Raw genomic sequence first — 22,424 nt, forward strand, 5'->3', positions numbered from 1 at the left:
TCTCTGAGATGAATGTGCTACCAACAGGCAAGCAAAGGGACCAGGAATGTTTGTCCCAGTGCAACTCCTGCACTGATAGAACACCTTTGCTTTCTCCTCGATCCAGCTACCTTCCTCTTCGTATGTTGCCTCCCAGCCACGAGGCAGGAAAATCTGGTTAGAATGAGCACGAATTACTGCACACTTCATTCCACAATTTCAGGAAATTCCTCAACAGTCCTCTGTTAATAGGCATACTATTACCTGTGCTTTATTCCCACTATAAAAATTAGTCATAATATACCATCTGTTTTCCCCCTTAGTCAGCAGCCAGTATTATAGCACTACACACAAGAGCATCAGTGGATTCCAGGGTGCAGATACATTTTTAGTGATCATTTTGACTTTTTCATTTGTGGAAAAGCAGATTTCTTCCTTTTCAAGGATGATTTTATGTTGTGCTTTTTCCGAGAAAGTGGAATTATTAATTTAACCCCTGCAGCAGTCTCAGTTACAAAATGCACACTGAATATGAGATATTTAATGTGCACAGCTGGTGTGACCATTTAAAAAAATTAGGAAGAAAATAGATTCTTGGTTTTCAATTTCTTCCCCAAAAGAATAAAAAAAGGCACATTTTGTTCTGCTCTAATTAGTATGTGTGCCAGTGCATGACTTCCAAAGCAGGCAGATGCTTTGAATGAAGTGTAATGTAGATTTTCATTAATCTTCTTTGGCATAAGACTTTTCTTCTGCTATGTGTATGCAGGAAGTAATGACTAGAAAAGATGAGCAATCACAGGCAGTTCTAACCATCTTAAGCTGGCTTTTGTAAAGGGCAAGACAGGGTCATAAAAGAATATGGTTACCTCAGCGTCTGACATCTCTCGGTTTCTGGTTTTTCATTATAATGAAGGGTTGGGGGTAATTCCTTTTTAATACAAAATATTAAATTCAGGTAAGGGGACTCTAAAGAAATTAAATATCAATGCGCTGACAAATGCATGCATTTCAATCAGTTCTGGGACCAGCACAAGAGAAAACCACAGATACGTTTTCCTTACAGCCAGCAGAGAATTCAAAATTGTATTTCCTGAAACAACTTTCCTGTTTAAAAAGGAGCAAGAAGAGCTTTCCCATCTTGCTGAAAATGAAAGTCTACCAATGAATAGTTCTAGAGCAAAGCTGGAATTACTTTCATCTTTTCCCACCTTAATTTACGGATATTCTGGATTGCTTTAGCTATGGCTAAAGTAGAAAAAGGCTTGAGGTAGAGACTGTGCTTGTTTCCTCTTATTAAACAGTGCAGCTAGGTTATTCTGCCAAAGATTCTATGTTTGGTGAAAGTCCATGCACCACAGTAAGAACTGAGGATGCTACAGTGTCAGCAGCAAAAAACACTCTCTTGCTAGGAGAAGACTGACATGAAGACTGAAAGACAAATATAAACAACCCTTCAGAGATATTCTCTTAATTTTGAGCATATCCTGAAGGTGTGAGTTTTCCATTGTTGTGTTCTTCCATTCAGCATAATCAATTTTTGTTTTTTTGAGATCAACTTCTTTTTGGGATCACTGCTATCATTACTGTTTGTTTCCTGCAGTGTCTTCCACATCTTCTCTTTCATGAGGCAGTCACTGATTCCCTCTGCACCCTTCCCTTCCTTTGTGAGCTTTGCGTCTCAACACTTTCCTACGCTTTTAAAAAGAGACTTAATAGATTGCTGGTCTATACGTTAGATTTGGGATTGACTCCTAAGTGGACGTAATGAGACTGGGAAGCTCATGCTTGTTCAGAGACATTGACTAGAGCAAACACTGTTGCTCAGCTGTCTTTCTCATAATTATGAGGTCAGAAATCTAGCTTCTTACCTAAAAGCCTCGACTTTGTCTTCAATAAGGAACAGGCCCCTAAACACACTATGCTGGATAGCTCTGAGCTAAAGATGGCATGTTTGACAGCTAAGCATAAGAGAAATTCAATTAAAGAGAAAAAAATGTTCCTGGAATAACAAAATCATTAATTACAGAAATGGATTTCTATTTACAGTACAAGTGAAATGATGACTTAAGAAGATTACAGAACAACGTGCAGTACAGAACATTGCTTACAGGATGAGCATAAGCCAAAAACAGAATGAAAATTATATGCCATAATTTGAGATAATACACAGGGGATACGAAAATAAGTTCTAAAAATAGAGCGGAAGGAAATACATTTCCTTCTGACCTCTGAAGAAACAGGCAAAACCATTAAGCATTAACATTTCCTGATGAAGCTTTAAAATAACAAAAGGAGGAAAAAGTGGATTTAATCTACTGTAAGTATTACCTTTTCTGAAAGCCAAGCACAATAAAACAACACTTTTTTCCCAAAATAACAAGCATCTTAAGTAGTAAATATTTCTAGGAAAAAGAAAGGAAAGCTATTCCATTTGGGAAAGGTTTAGGATGCTTTAGGATGCAGGTTATGATGGTAGAACTAGGCAAAATGCAGGGTTTTCTAGAAATAGCAGAATTCATAGATTTTATAATATACATTTCATTCTCTCTTTGCAGAGTAGAATCAGTACATCTTATCTCTCAGGCATTAGTTAACATGTACACCTAATTTCCTGAAGAGATAGGGTCCCATTCTGCACTCAGGTTTCCAGACTTCTGCATAGGAACCACCTACTTATGGCTGACAAAACTGTCAGAACTTCCTGTGAACTGTTGTCCAAATGCACATTGCTCAAATACAAGATGTGGTGGGGCTCTGCAGTTTTTGCTTTTTTTTCAGTGTGAAATTTTATAGATGAGTGATAGTCAAGCTGATAAAGGCAAGAAGACTGGCTGGTCTTAGATCTCCTCTATGTCTGTATCTGCTGGTCTAAACTCCCAATAAATGGTACCTCTCCCTACTGGCAATGCTGCTACAGGGCCTGAAATATCACTTACTGCCCAGATTTTATAAACACGCTACAACCCGCATTTTGTGTTAACTCCCCTCTCTTGTCAAACAGTTTCTGTAATGCATGCTGAAGTTGTGCATGATATCCGTTGGCTTTATCAAATAAAGGATTGAAAATCCAAAAAAAACCCAAACAAAAAAAAAGCATTCAGAAGTTAAAACAAAGCCCATTGAAACTAGTATTTCTCTGATTCGTTCAAACAGTAAAAACAATCACATTGCACCTTGTACTGGTTTGCAGTGGTGCTACTGTCTTCGCTACTGTAAAACTGGCCTTGTTGGCACCTGGACACCACGGCAGAGACAAGGACCACTTTGATCTCTGCCCTTCAGTGTTTTGTTTTGGGGCTTCCAGGGTTTTATGTATCATTTTTCAGTATGCAACATTGTGTTAATCCATTATTTGTTCATTTTATTGTACATATCTGTATCTATTAATCTATGGGTATAAAGCAATGGTAAATCTTTCTGTTCCATCAGTTAACATTAAATTTAAATAGAGAAATCAGCATAAAATCACCAGATTCCACCAAAATAAATCAACTACTCAAGCTCAGAGAATGTATTTAATATCTGAAGAGAAAAAAAGGAAATCTTTGCACAAACAGCTCACAACTTTTCTGTAGGCACCTGCATTGAGATCAGTCTCTACTCAAAAAAATCACTTTAAGTGACATGCATTTCATAATTTAGGCATTGAAACCCTCTGGCTAATGACAGCAGATCCATGAATGTGTACTTTAGCTTTAAAGCTATTTATAGAAACTATCGATTCAGTAGGTTATTCTGAAACAGAACACACTGAGACTGGATCTCCTTCATTTGGATCTTAACCTACTGAAAATGATCTAACGAACTAATCAAAGCACCAACATATTGTTTACTTTATTTAGAGGTTTGAGCCTCCTATATTGCAATATTTCATAAATGAATACAATAGTGGAAGAGCATACATTACAGTGTTTCTGTGTAGTTATGTAGTTATAAAGGAAAATCTTGCTCTCAAGGCTGACACTATAGCAGTGGAGTGCTTCATTGGCTCAGATAAATCATAATTTTTTAGCTGCAGCAAAAAAACCCCAGCCTACAAACAATGTTTGTTTCATAAAGAAAATTTTATATAAAACCTTACAGGCAGGAGAGAGATTCATATGAGATAGAGCTTCAAGGCAGATAAATCAAGAAAGAAGCAGGGGGATGGGCAGGTTAGGGAGAAGCAATACGCCAAAGCAGGCCACCAGTCTGACAGCTCACCTCTTGCAGGGATATTGTGAATTATTTCAGTAGTCATTACCTTAAGGAAGTTTTGACTTTGATAGCATAAATATTAAATATTTTTAAAGATGAAAGTGCCAAAGAAACTGTGTTGAATTTTTTTTCTTCCATACCAAAGCAGCAGTCATTAAATAGACTGCTCATGGCTACAGAGAGATAATAAACCTGCACAATGTGACCTTAGAAATGATCAACTGTGGATTTCATTAACATAACTCTAAACTGAGCTCTTAGAATTTCAGCTTTGACCCTTTGCAACATCAAATATTTTGGCTATGATGCCTCCTTAGGGTGCTTTGTGTATAAATATTGTTAATGTGACAGGAGAATAAGCCAGTCATAACTAAGCAAACAATTAAGATTAACCAAACCACAACAATAACAATCAGAAAAAGACTTTGTGTGTTATGTGTTCAGTTATCTATGTTTAAAATTCCATTAGGGAAAAATCTTTTGAAGACTCAACATTAGCTTCATTTTTAAAGTAGTATTTAGGCTAGGCAATAACATTCAGAGCAGCAAATGGTGCCAACTTAAGGGTGACGGAGTATAAATAAATATTCTTCTCTGAAGAGTGCATATTTCAGTATCTTGGGGCTTTTTGCAAACAAGTGGGAGATTTAGCACCCGTATACTACTTGAATATTATTTTCCAACCGAAAGCTGATGAAAGAGTTAAAGTATTTTTTAGACTCTTAAAATGTAGCTGAGGCAGAACATAAAATAAACAGTAGATAAGATGGGTCCCCTGAGAAGAGAAACGTGTGACTCATTAGCTGAGCCCAAATCCTCCTGGGCAGCAGGATCCTTCCCTGCACACCTCCTGCAAGCTCAGCTCCTTTCTGCTGGGCTACACTGATGGTGCAGCTCAGCTCTGACAAAGCAGAGAGTTCCTGAGGAGGGCTTTCCTGGCAAAAAATAAATGAGAGAATGTGGAAAGCAGGGGACAGCAAAACAAATAAAGCTTCCAGCATCACAACTGGGCCTAGGGCATACATAAGGAAGCAGCTTGGAAGGGAATCCTTGTCCTCTGAGGGGAAAAAACAAAGCCCAGACAGTACATGGGATGACCTAAAATACAGCTTCAGTAGGATCAGCTACTACAGCCTCAATCCATCTTCCCTAACAAATGCTGATCCTGCTGCCCTCAGTGGTGAAGGAGATGGTGTCTGGGGCACAATTCAACCCAGCACAGACAAGGACTCCCCAGAAATACATCAGGGATGGGTGAGACATAAAATGGGATTGGTGCCGGCATCAGATCCCTCCGGAACAAGAGGTAGAAAGGATTCATTCCCGTGGCTGCCAGTCCCCACCTGTGTGTTGTTCCCCTGAAGAAAAGCCAAGGCAACTTTGTGCCTGCCAGAGGAGTGGTCCTGATTTGAGTACAACAACCGGAGGTCTGAAAAAAGCCTCACAGCAGAAATCTGAGCACAGAAATTAAAGAAATAGAGGAGCAGCAAGTAATCACACACATCCCACGTGTGTATAGCCTTGTTTCTGCAGTCAGATCAACTAGTAGAAACCCACTGATTTCACCTAAATCAAGATTTTGCAAACACTGAAAATGAATAGAAATTTTTGCTGTAAAAATGTTAAAAAAAAATGCAAACTGACAATTTTTATTACTCAGAGGCAATAAAGTTACATCTCGAGCATACGAAATGACAATTTATCAAAGCCCCAACCTCAGCTGGAAAATTCATGACTTCTGGAATACAAACAGTAAAACCCTTAATGAGACAAGTACCACAGCTAGAATTGCTGCTTCAGAAACACCCTGAGCAGCCGCAGTTACCCAATTAGCGATCTGGCAGGAATGTGAGCACATTTCCCCATTCAGCTCTACAGAAGAAAAATAAATATTTAATGTATGTAAACTCAGTCACTGACTGATCATTAAGCATTACCCTAAAGAAACAGGAATATCTTATAACATTCTCACACACATTTTTTTTCAGCTTTTCTCCATATTTTTCTGGAGATTAAAGAACGAAAGTAGGATTTAAATTAAGAACTCCAAGGTTTCATAAAATATCTTTGTGTGTTTATTGTCTACACTAGAGTACTGCAAATAAGTATACCAGAAATGTAGGTCATGAGTACCTAAAATATAGTTTATGAGTGAGAAAAAAATGCCCATGATGCTGAACACCCCTATGCCTCCTTCGGGGTTTTTGGGGAGCTGGAAAAAACTCTTCACTTCTCTTTCTGAAGTGCAGTTTTGCTTCTCAGAGGAAAAGGACCATTCACTTTCACTGTCTTTGCTCCACACCTAAGCAAGGAGACTTCATGGTGGGCCAAGAAAGTATGGAGTGAAGTCACACAGTGATGGGCAGCTCTTCCTACTCCCACCTAGCAAACCACCAGCAACCCCAAGGGGCTTGATGGGCTGCCCCTTCCCCACAGGCTGTCAGCTCGGCAGGTTGCAGTCACTTCAGCTGCTGTACATCTCATTAAATGTTCCCACAGCTTCTCAGAATTGCTGATCTGTGTGTCAGCTCTGCTCCTCAGGAAGGGAGCTGCTGCATCATTAGTAGCTTTCTGCTACAAAAAGAAAAAAAAGGCTGTAACTCCCCTTCAGCGCAGCCATGACTCAAAATGCTGAAGTTTTCAGGACACCGTCTTCTCACATCAAGAATAAAAAATTTATTCCTGGTGAAACAATAGGAAGCATAAAGAAATGGTATCAGGAGGTCAACACATACTTCTGAAGTTACTCCTACAACAACTAGCTGCTTTCACTGTACCTCACCATTCACCTTCAAAGCCGCCCTCCTGCCAGCTCCACAGGAACAGACTTGCATGAACATTCTCTGCCTGCAAATCCTGGCATGTTAAAACCCCTAAAATGCAAAAATTTTGTGCAGGTGAAATTAAAATAGAGCTTGATCTTTTATTAATATTTTTAAATGGATATTATCTTCAAATATTGGTAAGTGTTAAAGGAAAAGTCACTCTTCTATACCAGGGCATCCACATTAAGAAAAATACCACCTTCTCCTACAGCAGCATTGTCAGGCAGGGCAGCCATCCACCTCTTCTCAGCAGCAGCACCACTGCTCTTCATGCTGTGGCAGCTAGAATAACTTCCTTACAACCCCAAGAGAATTTGCTACTTAAGGCAGTTTTTGTTTCATGCATAACATCCAGAGCACGATAAGCTTTTGATTAATCATACGGTGATTAATTACTTGCACTCATTATGGTTTGAATTCAGCATCGCAATCAGCTTCTCACATGTTCCCAAGTTCTGAAGCTGGGCTATTATCTGTCACTAGAGGTGTATGCACCATATTCCTTTGTACATTCCTCATGTGTTTAGATTCTGCTCTTAGAGCACTTGCATGGAAGTGGCAAAAGTCAGCCTGTTAATACATCAACACTGCATCCTGTTCCTCTGCCCCTGCCTATTGTCCAGCAGTTGGCATGGCCCTGCATCCTCCAGGGCAGAAACTGCACCTTTAGTCTGAGCTTATCCAGCATCAAATACTTTGGCATTTTCTTCTACAGTGGGCTCTTACCATTATATGATCATAGGCAAGGGTGAGACAAAGAGAAGAATGAATACAACCAGGGGAATTTTTAACATGTATTAAAATGTAACTGTACTTATCACAAATGTTACTGAATCAAGAGAGTGATCCAACAACATTTGTTATCAAATAATAAATGCGTGGCTTACCTGACCGGACAATGTGTTTTGAAAACAAAGTTTCCTTATATACACAAATATCTATGTTAGATAATAATATGAAATATTTTAAAGCAGAGACTCATATGCGTGAAGACAAAAATCAAGTGTGTACAACTTAGACACGTAGTATGTGGGAAATACTATTTGTACCTCAAGTCCAGCCATAGAAAAATTCCCCTTAGCCCAGTAGGTGCACAAGCACAGGATAACAAGGAGCAATGGACTGACAGCTCCAGGAAGGACAGATGTTCGGACATAAGCCCAGCCGTGTCAGGTCAGACCCAAGACCACTGAGCCCAGTAAATGACCATCCTTCAATGAGTAACCAAAACCGAAAACCAGGACAGGGAAAACAGGTAGTGATTAAAATATTGTCCCAATCTCCAGTAGCTTTAGGCTCAGACCTACTCAGCCAGAGAAGGTATTACAGTATTCGGGTAAAGAACTGTTGAAGTGCAATTGGAACTTTGCCTTTTATGGGTTTCTGACATTTACTTTAATCCCAAATGTTCTTTCTGATTTGCATGTATTTAAATATTCATGATACATGTCTATACTCTTATCTTGTTTGGGGGTTCAGGGGTGGCAGAGTGCAGGGTATCTTCTCCTGATAATTCCTAGTAACAAATTACAAACTTCATTAATTACCTGTCAGAAGCAACTCTTCTTTTCCTAACACTGAAAAACAAAACCCAAAATGGAGGTTAACAAATATAAACCCGTTAAAGCTATTGTCTCTATGAAATTTTAACAGAAACGCAGCTTTTACTTCATTTCTGCTATTTTCCTGGTTCAGGACTGAAGAATTAGAGACCCTGCATCATCATGAAGCTTAAAGGATTTTTTTTTGACTTGTAGGTAAAGCATCCCTGAGTCTTACACACTTCCCCAATCTATCTATCACTTGATACCATTTCCCAAAGATCTGATACCGTATTTGAGCAGAGACATTGCCAGCGTAATTTTAGAAGTTTCCCTGGTAACCACTGCTGACATCTCTAACTCAAAATCTAAGACTACAGCTCTCTGTAACACCCTTAAATGGCAAACTGCCTTGCATCAGTTGAGCTAAGGATCCTCACAAACGACAATTCAATTTCTTCTGCTTTTCAGAGAGTTAAGGTACATGCCCACAGACATTTCTCTCACTGAAAGAAAACTGCCCCCACCTACCCCAGTCTGCATGTGGGGAAAAGACACAGATAAAACTCTCAGGAAGTGATTCAAAGATGGAAAAGTGAGATTGGAAAGAGGTAGATGCTGGAGAGAGAACAGGTAAGAGACACAAGGAAAAACTCAGAAACAACAGCATTTACAAGGCAACAGGAACACCTGAAAAGTATCAAGTTTGCAAGAGAGAACTGAAAGAAAAAGAATTTACAGACATGAAAAAAACTGTGAGAAAAGGGGAAATCGTATTTCTTTAATTGCTCCTTCAGCACATTTTCTGGAGGATGCTCATCTTCCTCTCCAGGCCTGCAAGGGAGGCAAAGTGAAAAGAGAGTCACTGTGAGATGCTATTGATGCCCCCTATGTCCCCCAATGCTTTATCTCTGGGTAATCTTCAGCCATTTCTGTTAATGACTCAGGTCTAAACCAGAGAGGGGAATGTGTCTCCCTTATTCAAGCAACGTTGCAGCCCAACAGTGCATCACAGATATCGAGCAATTCCTTCTAACTAACCAGAGTTCAGCATTTCCCAATCACAGCCTCTTCCCACAAGTTCCTGTCCTCTTCCCAGTGCCCACCACTGCCTTCCTGGTAGCCATTCATGACCATGAGTCAGTTGCTCTCCTTTTGGTGGGTGTTACAGTCACCCAGGCCACATCCATATATTGCAAGTTATTTTACAAGTAATACTTTTAAGAAACAGTACTCCCATGCTCATCTAGATCCTTTCTGTGACCTTACTACTGTGAGCTTTTCCCACTCCTGCTCATCCCAAAGGCTCATCCTGTTCCTCTGCCCCTGCCTATTGTCCATCAGTTGGCATGGCCCTGTGAGTCCTCTGGGGCAGAAACTGCACCTTTGGTCTGAGCTTATCCTGTTGATTACCCTACATTGTACAGGAAAATCTAGGGAGTGTGGTGCTCATTAAGGTTTAAGGAAAAGTAGGCAATACAATGAGATAAAGGAAAGGAGAAAACCAGCTGTTTGGGCTCCTACTGCAGCAAAAACAACAACAAAAAACCCCAAAACTGAGGCAAGCCACAGAGCCAAGCAAGGACAGAAAAAAAAAAAAGAAAGAATGTGTATAGAAACAGCAGAGTGGGGTGAAGGAGAGACCAGAGAGCCATAAACCATTATAAACAGAAAATGCTGAGCTAGGGAACTAACACTGCAACTACAGAGGTCACTAGGAAATATGTTCAGGGCGATCCCTGGGACAGAATTCACCCAGAAAGGGTCAAAGATTGTTCCTGTCAAAGCATGTGAGCAATAATTAGTGCATGGGAACAGACAGTAAAGGGATTGTGATGCTAATGTCTGTGATTTTCAAAAGTATCCAGAAAGCTTTTTGTTCTCTACCACTTGAAGCCCTTCATTGTCTTTGTATCCCACATTATTGATGGTTTCAACTACACTTCCAAATACAGAAGGAGCACAGAAATTATTATCTTTTGCTGCTGTAGCTGAGCCCACCAGCCCTTCTGAGTGAGAAGCAGGCAACGTCTTCACAGATTAACATTCCCCCTCTAAAATTTCTGAGCCCTGTACTACAGTCGCATGCTTTCAGTGTTCTTTCAGAATCTTTTAACACATTTTTTTCTTAGACAATTAGAAGGGGAAAATGTGCTTTCCACAATTATTATTACAGTTCTGTGCCTTCCTTCCATTCACTCCTTTATTTTCTAACTGCTTTAACATGTTTGAGAACAAGCAGTGCATAGGAGTGCAACTCACACTTTAGCAGCAGACATTCATAAATTTAGACTTGAATTACACTGCTGGTGCCATGCTGTGCAGCTGCTGGGAGGAAACTAGGCCAGTATATAGTAGTTACTGACAGAAGAGATTTTCCTGTAATGGTACTGTTAGGTACAATTGATGGGTCAGCATCTCCACTTTCGGAATATCTATGAAGAGGCACAAAAACCATCAGCCCATCTGTATTCTGATATTGCATAAAATGAAAACCAAACAATTTATCTCCAGAAAATTGAGACTCATCACCTGAACATCATATGATACAACTCACATGTTTGCAAAATCAGAATCATGCTCATGAGCATGTGAAAAATCCAAGTGTTATTTTCTGCAATTCCTAGGCTATTGGACTCCCTCCTTCCTCCTGCACTGGTCTAAACCCAAGGGTAACCTTGCAACAGCAACCAGCCTCAGCATTCCACAGCGGGCCAAGGCAGCCGCAGGTTAGGACCTGAACTAAGAGAGATCCAAGCTAGACTGACCTTTAAACCCTGCTTGCAGATATCATCTGTAGAGTCTAAATTAAATCTTCCTAACAGAATATACAATCCTGCAACCTGGCAGTGAACCTAGAAGGAATTTTGGCTTTTCCCCCAGGATAATACATAGCACTTGTTCCAAGCGTTCCAGGTCTGTGGTAGGGAGAAGGCAGGAGAAGGTCATCATGGTGTCCAGGTCAAATCCCAGCAGAAACCATCCATGAGGATGATCAGGATCAAGGAACAAGTTTCCAGCTATGAAGTTTCTGCTTCATATTCTGATTGATAGCTGCAGCTGCTGATGGAACAGCTCTGAGGTTCACCCTTCATCACCGGCACACTTCCAGAATTTCTCAACCTTTTCTTACCAAGCCTAATGCTCCAGGGCATCACAACTCCTGTGGGTCTTCTTCCACATTTCACACAATGCAAGTGATGACAGGGCTGTGGGCAAGCCACTCTGTCAGGGTAGCAAACCAGCAAAAGCAAGGGCTGGGTCACAGAGCTCATCCCTGTTTCCTCTTCAGAGATGGGAACTGCTCAATGTCTTCCCATCCTGACATCCCAGGAACCTGCAGCTTTGGGTTTCCCCCACCTACAGCCTCTGCTAAGGCAGCCCATGCTGCAGAGCTGCTATGTGCAGGTACGAGAGACCTTTCTTTGAAATAACACAGTCCTTCACTATCCTTCCTCATTGCTCAGCAAAATTTACTACCGGCTAATTACGGGCTGATTATAAGCTTTTCCTTAGTCTGCTGAAAAACAGAGCAGTGTAAGTGGGCCATTTTTAAGTGCTAATTAGACACGATAACAACCAAGCACCTTGTCAGGACACAAACCAGAGGTGGGACTGCGGCTGAGGAGTTTGCAGCCAGCTGAAGGAAGACCCTCCTCAGATGCAGAGCTGAGGGCACCTCACCCCAGCTGCTCACAACAAAGGTGTCCTCACTGCTGGCCCGACACACAGCTCACCTTCAAAAGTGGAAAGAAGGCTGTGCAGGCTCCAAAGGAACCTAACAGGGCGAATCTCACAACAGCAGAGCAGAGAGGGAGGGAAGGCACAGCACCATCACACCCACAGTCTTTGCACAGTAAACGCGACATAAAGCTCAGCCTGAGCTTTGCCAGCCCAAGAGATGCTGCTTCTCACAGATCCACCAGCAGCTACACCACAGTGAATCCACAAGCATAAATCCATTTATGTTACAGTGTACCTAAACTCCAAAATGAAACAGGGGCTTTTTTGTCCACATTGGGAAGCTACTTTTGCCATAAATCACTTCAGACCAAAGAGGCAGGTAAAGGGAGGGCAAAGACACAGAGCAGTCAGGCGAGGTTAAGTCAGTAAAAAGGTAACCTGCCTTATTGCCAGGACCCTGTACTGCTCACCTGCCATCTAACTCACTTATTCACAGAGAAAATGTGTTTATGCCTTACCACTTGACTGGGGTGGAACCCTTAATTAATATTTGTGAATTATTTTTATATCCCCAAGAGGTGCTATACAAATATGTGACATCACAAAAGAACAGCCCTTATGTCTGAACCTCTTTAGAAGTGCAGAGAAAAAGGAATTGCTTAGAGAATAATTTGCTCCTTAGCAAATCCCTTTGAAGAAAACAATAAAAGACCGACTTTGAAATGTCATCTGCATTTTTGACCATAGAAACATAAAAGGATATTTAGCTGGAACATTTAAAGAATGCCAGAGCCTCTCCATGTTAGCTTTACCTTTACCGAAAACAGGATGAAGGTCAGTGTTCACCGCATCAGAAGACAACTTGTTAAAGTGCAAAACCCTTCTCAGAAAGCACTGTGCTTTGAAAATAACATCCTCAAATACATTTTAAAGTTGCCAGTTAAACAGGATTGCAGATAACAGGTTCTGGCAACCAGAAAAGCCAAAGGACAGGTTGATTTAAAGTAACTGTGAACAGCGACCTGCAGAGATCAGCCAACTGCTGGAAAGAAATTCCTGGAGGCACTGGGCCTTCTTTTTGAACTAGTTTTGAACCAGCAGCTAATGGGAGAGCTTTCTTGCATTCCTCTAGGTACAAGCAAATGGGAGACAGTGACAAATGACATTCAACACCTTTTTTATTATTATTATTAAAAAATGGCTTTAGTGAATGCCTTTGGGGTTCCACATTCTCCAGGGCATATTTCTGCTCTACATCACACCAATGTAAATTTGGAATAATGTCAGTAAAGTCAAAGGAAATATTTGGCCATTTCACAGACAATTTTGAGCAGACCTGGTTAAAACTGATCTAATTACAAGACAGGACAAGCAGATATTTTACAATTAGTTAAGGAGTTAAGGAGCGAGGGGAACATAGCCAGTTGCACACTCTGAAAAGCATGTTGTTTTGATCAAATTTGCCTTTATCCCATGCAAGCTGGAGGCTTTAAGGCACATAAAACTACTCCCCAAAATATTTTAATTTTTTTTTTATGTTTTAAACATTTTATGCATTTCCTGCACTAATATACCAGCTCATATTTCCATTAGCCATATATATATGAATTCTAAATTATATTGTGAGCAGAATTTCAGTTTGGTGAGAAGAGTAACTGTTAATCTCAGACTAAGAGATCTGTTGAGCTTAATTGCTGTTAAGAGTTCACATCCATAAACATGGATGTTTATTTCCTCCCCTCATGATTTGCCCGGCTTTCTATTTAAACTGGGAAACATATGGAGAGGTAAAACATTGTCTGCCGTGATACACACAATGTCTGGGAAGGAACACTAATGTTTCACATTAATGCTGCCTCACATTCACAAGCCAGATCCTATTCTAAGTGAACTAAAAGCCTCAATAATTGCCTTAAAGCCCTGCTTGACATCCTTGTGACCACGATTCAACAGTCCTGATTCTACTATTTGCTTCTAAAATTAAAGCATAATAATATCTTCATTTTCTTGGCTTGCCCTTTATGATGCATACCTTAGCAGATGAAGATTTTTCAGATGTGAAAGACAAGCATAAAAATATTAAGTAATACTCAAAAGTGCCTTTACATGATGCAACCTTGTGACACTGACAGTTCTGCAATTAGCAGTAACAGTTTTGACCTGGAGAATTTCTGTGAATTTGCAGTTTCTTCTCATTCTACCTTCAGCCTGCAATAGACTGCATAGACTAGTGTTAAAGTTGAACAACCAAAGCCAAATAAATTTTAATAAAATAGATTTTTAAAGCAAAAAAAAATGTTTCCTTCTCCTCACACTTTTTCCCCTGCATACCCTATGCCTAGTCCATCTTGTGCTCTTTGATAAGATGCATCTTTCCTACATAGTTAATTTTGATCACTTGGACTCAGCCAGCTATGTGGCAGCTTTCAAGATTTGATGTATCAGGCTGTAACTTTGACAGAGCAGCCAACACTCTGAGCAACCTGGCATGACAGAAACATGAACTTGAATTAAATACTGGTGACTTATCAGGACCCCGTTAGGAACAACCCCTGAGCTGGCAGTCAGGACCAAGGCCCAGAGCTCACTGAACCCACTGGCCAAAATATTCAACAGCTTGTCTAAGGATTCTCCTCTCTAAACAGACATTAATCCATGCTTTGGAAAAGTTCCCTCCTAACCCTGAGAGATTACTGGCAGCTTTGTTTTCCAAAGAAAATATTTCAAAATGCAAATATTTTTTCCTCTTTCAAATAATTCTTGATACTTTCTTTTACAGGATTTTAATATTTACCAAAATAACTAATATTTTCCAAAATAACAAGAGTAGCAGTGCTTGGTTGAAGTTCTGTATTTACCATTCAGTTCCTCAGGTTAGATGCTTATGCTGGAGTCAGTACAGACAGTACATTTGAGAGGCAAGAACCAAGCCATCCACTGGGATACAAATAGCAATGGGGTTAAGTTATAATTATTGCAACAAAGCAATCCCCCATAGTGAGAGAACATCCTGGGAAATGAAGTAAGTCAACATGTCAAAAAGTTTCTTATTCCTTTATGCAAATTAATTCAGGTAATTGTAGCCTAAAATTTCTTCCTCTGTGGGCACACATCTGGTATTTTATCAGTTTTAAGAAACAAAGTGTTTTCTTCCCTTGGCTACAGCTCCTCACTGGTCTCTCTGGCTCAAATAAATCTTCACAAAGGAAGATAAAGTCTGTGGCTTGGTTTCTATATAATAAAAGAGTCACTGGGTTGACCTTACCTCCAAACACTGAAAGCCATTTTTCTAACTGAAGGATTAAATATACTAACATGGAGGTTGAAGATTTCTTTTTCTTCACAGCCACCCTCTTCCCTTAAAATGCCCATGCCCTCCTGAAAAATTACTCAGCACCCCACAGAACAGAGCCACAGAACACCCACAGGGTCCTCAGTCCTCTCAGAGCTGAGGTCCTTGGGAAGTGCACTGGAAAACATGCATGTGTAAGTTTGAATTTCAGCTTTGCTGACTACCTATTACATTTTACTTAAGGATTTACATATACATAAAAACTTGAGAGAAAAGAAACAAATTCTGTGTCAATTGAGCTTCCCAAAACCTGCAACCATGTTTGACTGGATACCAATAAAACCACTTTTCTGAGATTGTTAGATTGTCTAGAAAGAACAAAGCTAAGTGCTATAAAAATACCTTAGAAAGCCGAAGCACATTTTTTTTCCAGCCTTGTACCACACTGTTGTTTTCAGACACCAGCCATTTTTCTTGATTTACCAAGAGCTCTCAGTTGTTTCTGCCACTCAACAATTACTTGCTCCTGGCCAATTTTTTTTCCTCTCTTCCATTCCACAGTCAGCAACATCCCTGGACTGTAACTTTGCTTTATAGCCTTGGGCCAGTTCTGAAACCAGTGGATTGTTGCAGTGAGAGATGATTCTTGGGTACCAAGGAGCAGAAGAGTTGGGAGAAGCTGTCCAACTCCAAAAAAACAAGTACGCACATGTTACAAAAGTGACAGGAGAAAGGTGTGTTTTTCTTACACAGGGAGAGATTAAACCATGGAATGCCCTCTCCTATTGCCAGATTCACCTCATACAACAGAAAGTCACATGCCAGTAACAGAGGAGATGCTGCCAGGCATTCCGTCTTAGTTTCTTCCCAAACTATACAAGCTAAGAAAATGAAAAGGGAGTGTCAGAGATACTCTCTGAACCACATCTGGTGTGTATGCAGTCATGGAAAACTGCGGGAATGTCAAGAGCTCACTGAAGGGCTTGAAAAACAGCCTTGGAATGTGAGAGCGAAACAGACTCAGAGACGTCCTTTAGCAAAGGAGAGGTGGAGAGTTCAACCAATTATTTTGATGCACAGAAAAATGGTGGGAGCTTTACTCCTGTGATCCAACAGCTGGATGCCCTTCCAAAAGATGCCCTTCTTGGAAAATCTCTCTGGTGTGGCCTGTTCAGGATTAGATTGCAGATTCACAGAAAAGGTTATCCTGCTGAGTTTTCTTTGTGTTTCTTTGCAACTACGAAACATGCTTTGCTTCCAGAAAAATTTCATCTCCTGACAACCTAATCATACCCCACCTTCTCTGTGGCACAATGGCTTATTTCTGGCTCAGTTCTATAAAATTCTGACAGACCAGCTTTGGATTTAATGCAGGGGAGCAGAGTGGGGATGTGTGCTCCCTATTTCCACTGATAGAAAGGAATGGATGAATACCAGCTTGGATTGTATGACTACGGTCTTTCCAGTAATAAACATCTGCTGTACAGCAAAGAAAGACAGAAAAAACTTGTGCAGGGATATGGTATACAATTCAATAAAAATTACAAGTTCCTAACTCTAGAAACAGATCACCAACACACTCAAGTAGGTTTACCCACTCTGCACAGCCTTTAACAGCACTCCCCAGAGAAATTAACTTCCTAGATAAACACATTTTTTAAAAATAACACTAATTATATTCTGACAATTTTGGTGTGTTTGAGTAGAAAATAGAACTGTTACATATTCATTAGACATGGAACAACTCTAAGTGTTGTGTCACACCATTAATATTTATTTTACTGTCTTTTTTTTTCTCCTGTAAAAAAATAATACAATTTTTCAAACCATCAGTTCACATTACTAAAATAGAAAGAAAAAAAGAACAAAAACATGATAGGCGAAAATGAAACACAAAAGGCCTTAATTCAGTGAGTAATAACTTACATAATTTAGTACAAGAGGGCAGGAGTCCTGTCACTGAGGTCAAAAGAAATAATCACACACTTTAAGTTAGCTCTGTACCCACACACCTTGCTGACATTTCCAACCAATTCTCACTTGGAGGGAGGATTACTGGAACCTCTGTTGCTCCCTCTGTCTTCTGCTGGGGGTTTTCAGAGCAACAGAATGAGACATGATATTCTCCTAAGAGTCCAGTTTATCTTCACCAGGAAATAAACACACCAGTCTCTGACTGGGGCAGATGAGGTGAACAACAATTCCTTCAGCCAGCGCCACAGAGTGCAGTCCTTGGAAATCATAACTAGTAAATACAGAGATTAAAACCAGTAATGTCTCTGTGTGCACAGCAGCTGGGTGAAATGAATCACCTGGACAAGAAATCAACAGAGTCTGCCAGTGCTCTTTGTCAAATTAGAGTATAAAGTAAGAAGAAACCGTGTACAAAGCAATGCAGCAAAGCAGCAGCCGCTTGGATAATATTTTACTGCAAGAGCAATCTGCATAGCAAAGATTACTGAGAATTAATCTTGTTTTCTAAATACATTTAGTGTTTGTACACAATGTTCCATTTACACTGGGAATGGGTACTGTGTACCTGCAGAACTTGAAATAGTTTTGTTGATCCCTAGGACAGCCAGCTGCAGGAAATGATTTACTATGACAATACCACTCACAAAATAAGTTACGCTAAGGATTTACGGCAATTCAATATAAGCAAAGCAAAACACTGCTTTTTGAAGGGCATCACGGAAGACTATCTTTTCAACTTTGAAATGAAAATAAATGCCTTTTTTCACATCAGTAACAACCTCTCATGCATTTCCACATAAAAGCTTCTTAAGCTTTGAAATGGTGTATTTAAGGTAATTGTTTTATCTGCTAAAAGAAACAGAAAAGGTAGGAAAAATTTTATTCTTTCTCTTTACCTTTCCTCCATTAGAACACTTGGTGCATTTTCCTACATAATTACCTAAAATAAGCTTATCTACTTTAAAAATGTAACAACCGAAATATGCATTTACCTCTTGCCATTCTTCTTCTATCCCCCTCCAATTTAAGCTGTAAAATCATGTTCTGAAGCCACTAAGAGTAATATGACATCTGTGAAATGATGCATTTTGTTTCTAATGCATGCACTCAGCTGCAGATTTGACTTTGGAGTACTTAATTCTGAAATATCTAAAATAATCCAAAGTCCCAGAGAAATGGCGCTAAAGCATCCAGAACTCTGTTTTCATTAGGAAAGGGTCACGGTAAGAAACGGACCAGACACTCCTCATCCTTTTCAGTTCTACTTTTTACCAGCTTCCCTGTCCTCACAGAAGCTACACAGCATCTTTGTTCCACACTATCCCAAGGCTCACATAAACCTGGAAAGAGGCTAAGAGAGTTTTAGGATGAACTGTCTCAAACAGTAGATACAGTAATGGCATGCAAAGTGGAAAGGTCAGGCACAGAGCTGTAACCTAAGATGAATATGCCTTGTAAGAAGGCGGCCACTTTGTGCTTATACTACAATTTCCATTGCCTCATTTCTTGCCCTCCTCACCCTGTTACTCCTAACTTCTGGGGAAAGACCCCCAATCCCTCTTACAGCCCAGAGTTTGAGCACAGGATTGTTTCAGCATCCACAACACACAGAGCAATGTGACATGGAAATGTCAGGGAGAGGCTGCAGGTTTGACTTAACCCACTTCTTTAACCTAGGAGTGAGGAGGGAAGAGGAAAAAAGTCCCAGACACTCACATCCATAACAAAAACGTTAGGTGTTTCTCAGGTAGCCACACTAAGACTTTCTCTGAGCCTTGGCAATGTCTCCAACACTTTCACAAAAACAGAACTGGGAAAAAATATAGTTTTCTTGCAATTTAGTCCATTTTTTACTTGAGCACTGCAACCATCCACCCCCATTTACCAGCTTCTTGCTTTGCCTGTTTTAATACCTGTATGATCTCAGCAATTGATTCGAGACAGCAAGAGAAGACACAACATCTCATCACCCAGAGCAGACAGCAGCATCCAGACGATAAACCTGTTTGCTTGACATGCTTTTAACTATTGGTGATTTACTTAATCAGGTCTCACAAAGAAGCAAATTAAACCCACAGCTATTAGAAACAATGACTGCTTTTTAATAGAGACAATAACTTTGCCCAGGCTGGCTGAATCCATTCACTGTCTCTGTGATTTCCCTCTGGTTGTACATTGTAGTCAAACTCTCACATACAGGCACTTTAGCTTTGTTTCTGTAAGGCCTTTTTAATAAAATTAATACTATTGCAAACTCACTCCTTGACTCTGCCAAGCAAACACCATGACCCTACTCATTAAATTGTAGAGCCATTCATGCCCAGAATAGTAAATTCACCATCTATTACAATAAAAAATAAAATCCTAAGGTATCCCAAAATTTGGGCAGTTATTCAAAGTTTTATCTTCTTCTAATAAACATATAAATCAAAAACAGAACCACAGGGTAAGATGCTAAATGCTTAGTTATTGATGAAGGCATTCCTAGAATATTTTACTAATGGCTCAGACTTGATGAATATTAAAAAAAATCCTAGTGATTTTGCTTAAAAAACATTTAAAAAGTGCTCAACACACTGGCAGGAGAAATATAAAGTGAAAACTACCCTTTAAATAACGAAGAAATAGAGCCAGCCAGGCAGAGGCTGGAGGGAGACAAATTATGAAACCCTTGTCAACCCCACTGAAGCAGCAGCAGCACTGGAGCTGTCAGAGCCAAGCTATGGGACCACACTGCTGTGGATTAAAGACAGCAAGTCCAAAGTCAAGAGAGACCATATTCAGCCCAAAAAGCTTATGCACCAGGACTTTCCCCATGAACAATGCTCATTAAAATGTTCAATCTGTGTCAAGGGTATATTTTAAATGGTAAATCACAGACAAGCATATTTTCTAGCCATATTACCATATAATTCCTATTAACTACCATTTGCTTCAGCTGGGAACTTGGTACTAACTCTTCTACTACTCTCAGAAATATGGTATACACACTCTCTCCCTAAATAGACTTACTGTTGCACTATCAATGACAATCAGTAATCGAGATCCAAGATCATGGGATATTTTCTTCTAAAAAAATATGTTTTTCTGTGGATACAGCACAATTCTGAAGCCTGGTATCCCTGGGATGTGCATGTTAATAAGAATATGAAAGTTAAAATGAGTATTTCCCTAGGTTCCCATGGGAACACCACCACTTACTTCCAGATCTGGACAGTTTCAAGCTACTGGGTTAAACACTTAATAAAACATATCTAAAAAAGTTATTCCTAGATTTTTCTGTGGCTTCCCAATTACTGTTCATTGGAACTAATGGCTCAAGGGGTAGAGAACCATTAAAGCACAGGGGAATTTAGGAAACAGCATGCTAGTGAGGCCAAGGACGTAGGAAAAACACTGGGAAGTAGGCAGAGGAGTTTGAATGTTTGAAAAGACAGCTCAACTGTTTAGGAAAGGAATGGAGTGACACTCATCAGTGGTTATTTATGCACTCTTTACACTGTTTTCTAAGAACACCCAGTGCTGCCTGCCATGGGTTTGCTGTCCAGCCACTTACAACTCCAACCACACATACCCAGCTTCTAAGTGAAAAACCTTCTGTAGTTCAACACAAGCCACGTGGGGAGAAGTTTGTCATCAATTTGAGATAAAGAAATTCTGACTTTATTTCTGAAGCACTGGGGAAGATGAGAGGAATTCCAGGAAAAAAGATCTAGCTAAAGCTGGTGAAGTGTTGGACTTGGCAGTGCTGGGTTAATGGTCAGATTTGATGGTCCAGCCTGAATGATTCCATGATTCTCTACTTGCTACAGAAGAATAAAAGCATAGAGGGAAGTTGCATTCATAAATTGACATGTCTCCAGTCTTTAGAAACACTATCCACACACTGCATGTAGATTCCTGACTGTGTACAACTGCATTCTCTCCCTATGCTTTCCATATGCATTAGGACTTGCAGCCTAAACCAGAACTTGATGTCCACAAGAGGCTTTCTTTTGATTGCTACTTCATTTCCCTTGAGTGACTAGACTATGGAACAGATCCTGTCTTCTCAGGATCACAGATTTGTTAGCAATAATTACAACAGACTAGTTGCAAGTTAACCAAAAAGTTGATGAAAACAGAATTCTCCTTTTGAAATTAAAAATATCAAGGGCTCTTACATGGAATAGCAAGAAAGTCTTGGTAAGCATTAAACAAACAGATGAGATAAAAAATGTGTTAGACACTTATAACACTTCATACAAATGTACCCTATTAATACAGAGATTTCTGAATTGCACTAATTTTTAAAGAAACAAATCCCTGAAGACAAAAGAAGTAGACTAATACAATTATATCTACTGTGCTATTTTTTAAAAATGAGAAAGATAAATAAAATTAGAACTTAATCTAGAAAACCACTGGGATAACATAAATTAGGTTCTTGGGAAAATACAGATTTGGACAATAAGAGAAGCTGTGTTTCAATTAAAGCCTTTGATCATTCAAGATAAGTATACCGGAAAATGAAATTTTCTGCTTTATTTGATTTCTTTAGGAAATAATCTATTTCTTCTCTGTTTCTACTCAAAGTACCAGAAAACCCACCCTAAAAAGACACAACTAAAGTCTCCCACTGTTCCCTTACTGAACACAAGCTTTTCTCCCAGCTCTGAAATCAAAATTTCTTATATCAGTTACTTCATCCATAGTGCGTATTATATATGCTGCTACAGTGCTCTAACATTTCAATTTGCTTCTGGTATTTTCAACATTTCTTTAATTTCTTTGTAAGAATACACAAATAAAAACTGTCTGTTTACTGAACAATAAAACAATAAAAAACCCTTTATCTTCCCTCTAAACAAAATCTTCATTATTCTTGCACAGACTTCCATTTCTTATTGCATAGAAAACAAAAAAAATACTACAGATGTCTGGAAAGGT

Source organism: Pipra filicauda, unplaced genomic scaffold, assembly GCF_003945595.2.
Source record: "Pipra filicauda isolate LSUMZ 115617 unplaced genomic scaffold, ASM394559v2 scaffold322_size837228_pilon, whole genome shotgun sequence".
Classification (NCBI taxonomy): domain Eukaryota; kingdom Metazoa; phylum Chordata; class Aves; order Passeriformes; family Pipridae; genus Pipra; species Pipra filicauda.